Below are 6,000 nucleotides of genomic sequence, written 5' to 3'. Positions count from 1 at the left end.
TACGTGGCTTGATTCATGCGTCCCTTGCAAAGATGAATGTGCCCAATTCCAGCCGTGGCTTGTAAGCCTCCCCAGGTCTTCCTCTAACCATTAGACGACCAGGTGTTGGGCAAAGCTGAAAGTTGGACTCACCAGAGAAGATGACCTTACTCCAGTTCTCTATGATTATTAGCATTAATGTTGTGTTACATTATCCCCTTTTTTCATCTTTTACATTGCTCTTGCCTTTATTTGTACCAATTATTTTGAACTCATTAAAACTCAGTCACTATTTGAACACCAGCTTTTGTTCTGGGCTCTGTTCTGTCCTTTGAAAGAAGTGAATCCTGGCAATAATATTTGAGATCTTCGGGTTAGGCTGAGGGATACAAAGTGCCCTGTCGACAATAACAAAAGTTGTTCTCACCTAGAGGTTTGGGTATTACCCCGACCAGCTTCATATTCCATTGTGAAACATCGATTTCGTCAGTCTTTATTTGGGCTTAGCTCTTAGTCTTTGTAATGTCTCTAAGACATTTTTACAAAACAGCACTTGTGTTCAGAGGCTCAGCTCTTCACCACGTCCATTTCTCATTCACTGCATGCTGTGAGTTCATAAGTGTCTCTGTTCCAGCAAGTAAAATTGATGGATTCTAATAACATTTCATCTAATTTCTCCCACATAAATTGTGATTCCTCCTCTGTTGTACTATTAGCAATGGATGGTAGAATTGAAAATTAGTGCACGTCCATGCAGAGCTCTGAGAAAACTGATACTCCATGTGTGTCCCACTTGCCAACCTTTGAATATGGCTTTTTTATTTGAGAGTTTGCTGGACATATATTTGAGTTACTGCAGGCCTCCTCAGATAGTCACCAGTCTGGGAAGAAAACACCAGGATGAATCTTAAAAGGTCCTGGAGAGCTGGAGAGTTTCAATCATATGTGTGTTTACAGATTTGTTGTTCTGCCGAGGTTCATTTCATATGTACGTGACTGTTGTTTCAAAACTTCAAACAGTGAGACTTCTGAATCTTTGTGGTGTGCATGATTTAGAAGACAGGAAGTTTGGGATCTTTGTAAATTCAGGGCACATCTAACCCACACATCCACCAGGACACATTGTGAGTCTTTATCAGTCTACCTATGTCCTCAGTGTGTGTTTGCTGCAGTCATTACCATTTCGGTGTTTGTCCAAAGTTTGTTGTTTTGCTCTCACTGGGCCAATATCAATTCTGCATGTCAAAGAGAAATATTGTCATGTAATTACTCGCCCCTGCTTACACACATGCACTCAAACACAGACTTCAATTACAATCCCTATCTGCCTTATTTTCACTGAACATTTGCTTGCTGGTTAACAAATTAAAGTTTATCCCCACCTCACTGCCCCCAGCCACGACATCTTGCTATGGGCAAACATTTTTTCTTTCCCTCTTCCATGTTTGTCTTTCGGTCTCTGTGTGTGTCTGTCTTTGAAAGACACACATAGAGTGCAGCTATGAAATGGATGTGCAGGAGCTACAAGAAAATTCAAATCAAAACAACAATTTTTTGATTGAATGTAAAAGTCTCGGTTTTAAGACAGTCGATACAGGACTTGCTTACTGCATCTGCTGACGTCACTCAGTAAATGGCACAGTGTCTTTGTCATGCAGTTTTTAAGTGGGTTTGGATATTTCCAAAGGTTAGCACAAAAGGTTATCGCACTCTCAGAAATACAATATCCATTGTCTCTGCTGGTCATATGATGATTAGCTGCTGCAGCATAATACAATAGCTGGTTCCACTTTGGATCCTGTTCCAGCTTGGCAGAATATCTGGATTCGCTAATCTGAGGCGCCAACAAATCTGATTCTGAATCTTATTTCTCTTTGCTCTTTTTTATTTGCAAAGCATAACTCACACATTCAGGTGGCAGCCTTGTGATTTTCAGCCAACACTGTCAGCTGTGTATAATGTTTTGTGTATAATGTTTTGAGGTGAACACTGTTACAAGATGACACAAAACTTACAAAATGTTGGTACTCTATGTGTCTGACAGCTGTAGCTACTAAATCTGACACACCTTACCTTTTACAAGCTACTTAATCCAAAAACTGGGGGTTCTGATTCAAAAATATTGATTTTAAATTATTAATTGGATATGACTGAAAGATTGACTGCAAAATGGTACTCCTGAAACTGATGTAGCGCAATCAATGAGCGAGAAGAGACTTCACTCTGTTTAAGTGGTTGGACTCCATAGAAACACCTATGATTGCAATTGTACAGTGGTGTTACAGAGTGGAGGTTAATCCCTCACAAACAATATTGGTCAAGAAGGCCTGTCAGTACTCGACAGTACTCGATCTGTACCTCCTACACCTGTGCGGGGGTCAGGTACTAAAGCCTGACCAATGGGTTACTCTAACCCTATCCGTAACTGATTAGGGTCTAGGGGTGTATTTCTCAATTTTTGTGCTGTACAAATATGGTCCACAGACACTGGCATGCAGAGAGGACACAAACCTGAACAGCCAAGTTTGATCTTGGCTTGTTAACAAGTTACTCAATGAATTAACTTTAATTAGCAAAAACTGGTATAATCTACTGCCAGTGGCATTTGTCATTTTACCCAGCGAAAGTGAGGGTCTGCACTGGCTTTAAATGAGAAGCCGTGAGCTGAATGTTTTGCACTCTCCTAATGATAATTAGTGTTGGACCTAAACGAATCTGTGTAATTCACCAATCTCAGAGCTTCCAATTAATTTTTCACACATTTTAATTTTCACTCACATATGCAGCTGAGTGCATACACTGTGGGGCCAGCTGTTGTAAAGGACAGCAGATGAGAAGCTTTATTTGAGCAGATAACATCCTTTAAAATATCCCTGGATTAGTCCCAGTCCGAATTTCCCCTCCCAGCCAGAGGCCATCCAGCTCCCAGCCGGCTCCCAGCCGGCTGCCAGCCAGCTACCAGTCCCCCCCCTCCTCTTGGGGGTGTGCCCAGAATCCACTATAAACACGCCTCTTCATTCAATTGCAGGATGTCACCAGGAGATGGCGTGTCCCTCACAGGAACACATCTCAGGGGCAAAGATTTTTACTCCACTACATTCATCTGCTTTAGTAGGCTTATTTGTATTTAGGCAGTCACAGTTACTCAACTATTTTACGTTGATTTAAATCCATCCATCCATCCATCCATCCATTATCTATACCGCCTATCCCTTTCGGGGTTGCGGGGGGCTGGAGCCTATCCCAGCTACAATGGGCGAGAGGCGGGGTACACCCTGAACCGGTCGCCAGCCGATTGCAGGGCCACATACAAGGACAAACAACCATTCACACTCACACTCACACCTACGGACAATTTTTAGAGTCATCAATTAACCTAATGTGCATGTTTTTGGTCTGTGGGAGGAAGCCGGAGTACCCGGAGAGAACCCACGCATGCACGGGAAGAACATGCAAACACACAGAAAGGCCCCGTCTGACCCGGGGATCGAACCGGCAACCTTCTTGCTGTGAGGCACGTGCACTACCTGCTGCGCCACCGTGCAGCCGATTATTTAAATCAACTTAGAAAATTATTTCTCGCACAAAGTCTTAAAAAAGTCTTAAATGTGTGTTTCCATCAGCCTGTTTTAATGCATATTTTCGATTTGGTAGAGCGTCCACCCCATGTATGAAGTTCTCTGCAGCGGCTACGGGTTCAATTCCCGCTTTCAGCCCTTTGCTGCCCGTCATCTTCCCTCTCCTGAACCACTTTTATGGCTGCTCCTCAGCTGTCCTATACACTAAAGGCCAAAAAGCCCAAAACATAACTTCGAAAAAAAAAAAAGTTACAAAATCATTCCTGAGTCATAAAAGTGATGTAGCTTTACAAAACAGCCTGTGACTCCAAGAATAAACAGGCTCCATCTGTTAACATAGAGTTTGCTTTTGATAATTATCAACAAAAATGATGACCTAATTTTACTTTACATGCGCTGGAACAGAGACAGAGCTGCAGGAGCAGAGCGCGTCATCTGGAGATTCCAGGGCTCGCCTATGTTTTCCGCAACAGGCGCGCGGCTCTCGGCAAAAATAGACCAGGAAGCGGCCAGTAGACAGTCATATTAGTATTGGTTGAATATGCGCTAATTTTTGCGATCGCAAGATTTCCTGGTCGGACTGATAATATACATTTTGATGCATGAGGGAGGTGGGTTATCCATAAATGTAATTAAGTGTAATGGAAACATTTAGTGAAGTCTATAAAGTAGCCAGTGACACAATATTAATATCCGTGGCACAAATTGATTTTTAATTACTGGGGGTACGCGCTCCCCTCAGCCCTCCACCTATTTCACTGGCCATAGCGAGTCTGTGGGACAGTGGGGGCTGGGAGCCTGTTTGGCTGGCGACCATCCATTGAGTTAGAACAAAGGATACACTGTAATGCAAATAATGACTTTTCAGCCAACAACGCGGCCGGCTCGACACTACACATGCCTGACAGAGTGACAGACAGGAGAACATCATGACGCCCGTGGTGATGATGCGCGATGTGTCAGTGAAACTACAGGTTTACTCAGCTCTGAAATGTGCCGGGAGTTAATCGCTTCAAATGCACAAATGCAGTGAAGTTCACAAACCACCAACAGTTTATAGAATAGGATGGACTGTCTATCAGTGGCCATTAGAGCAGCTCTCTAATAATTAAAATAGATGTCACACTGTGCGGAAGAGCTTAATAAGTTAACAAGAGATTTGGCCACGACAGCTGAAATGTAAACTTCTGTGATGCAAAACTGTGTTTGCTTCTGATGTCTAAGTGTGAAGCGTTTTAAATCATGTGCATCTTCTTTGTACTCAGAAGCACATCAAGAATGCATTTTTTACTCCGGAAATTATGAAAAATCAACAAAATATCACAGCCTAGAGAAGGATCACAAACTTTTCAATGTCTAATGTCAATTTACTAGTCGCCTTTATATTTATTTATTTACGTGCATAACGGGCTGTCTGCCACCAGCTTTGTGTGGAAATACTTCAAAATATGAAACAATGAAACAATTGGATTTATACTTTATCCAAAATCGGGGTGAAATATTGCATGCCACGGATTAGATAGATACAGAAATCATCATCTGAGAAACACTCATGATACTGATTTCACTGTTTATTGGCCGTTTTCATGTGTGTGTGTTAACTGATTGGCCAATAAAAACAAGTAGATTGGCCCATCTACATCGACCCATTGGCCCTGTATGCCCCACAACATTGTTTTTTTTCATTGGTCTGATTGGCCCATTAGGATTATTCATGATTGAATGTAGGTGTCCGTGCGGGGGATGAGGCCCGCTGGCTGCGGAGGGAGAGTTGATGTTGTAGTAAGAACCCGTCTGCCTGGTCTAACGTGATGAAGTCATGTTGAACATTTCTGTTTCCCAAAAAAACATTTATTTGAGGTGCAGCGGCACAATATTAATATCAAACACGCGTGCACAACGCCTTAATGTAAAATCTTCCTCACTGGCATTTTATTTATTCACTTATTTTTATGTATTTAAACCAGATAATAGAAATTGCACTGATAAATTCATCATAAAAATATTGAGAAAGTATTATCATCCTGTCTGCTAAAACATGTATTTGGTAAATTTGGTAGCTATGTGTTCTTTAACATACTGTAAAAAATAACAAACACACACACACACACACACACACACACACACACACAGTGAAAATTCTTTCTGCATTTTTATTAAGGTGCAACATGGAACCATATCACATTTAAACAGCACACAATTAAATGCCTTTATCTTTTTTTTTCTTTTTCATTTTCCACTATGTCCTCCTTGGTTCTTCACCACCAGTCTCACTACCTTGTTGAGGCCTGTAATGAGTCTGTTGCAGGTATCCTGGGCCAACCTTGTTTCCCAAAATACATGGATGGCTTGGACGAGCTCCTGCTTTGTGCCGGGCTTTGCCTCCTTGCGAATATAGTCTTTCAGCATGTGCCAGACGAGCTCAATAGGATTCAAATCTGGC

This window comes from Chaetodon trifascialis, chromosome 1 (assembly GCF_039877785.1).
Source record: "Chaetodon trifascialis isolate fChaTrf1 chromosome 1, fChaTrf1.hap1, whole genome shotgun sequence".
Taxonomy (NCBI): Eukaryota; Metazoa; Chordata; class Actinopteri; order Chaetodontiformes; family Chaetodontidae; genus Chaetodon; species Chaetodon trifascialis.
This window is presented reverse-complemented; position numbering follows the sequence as displayed.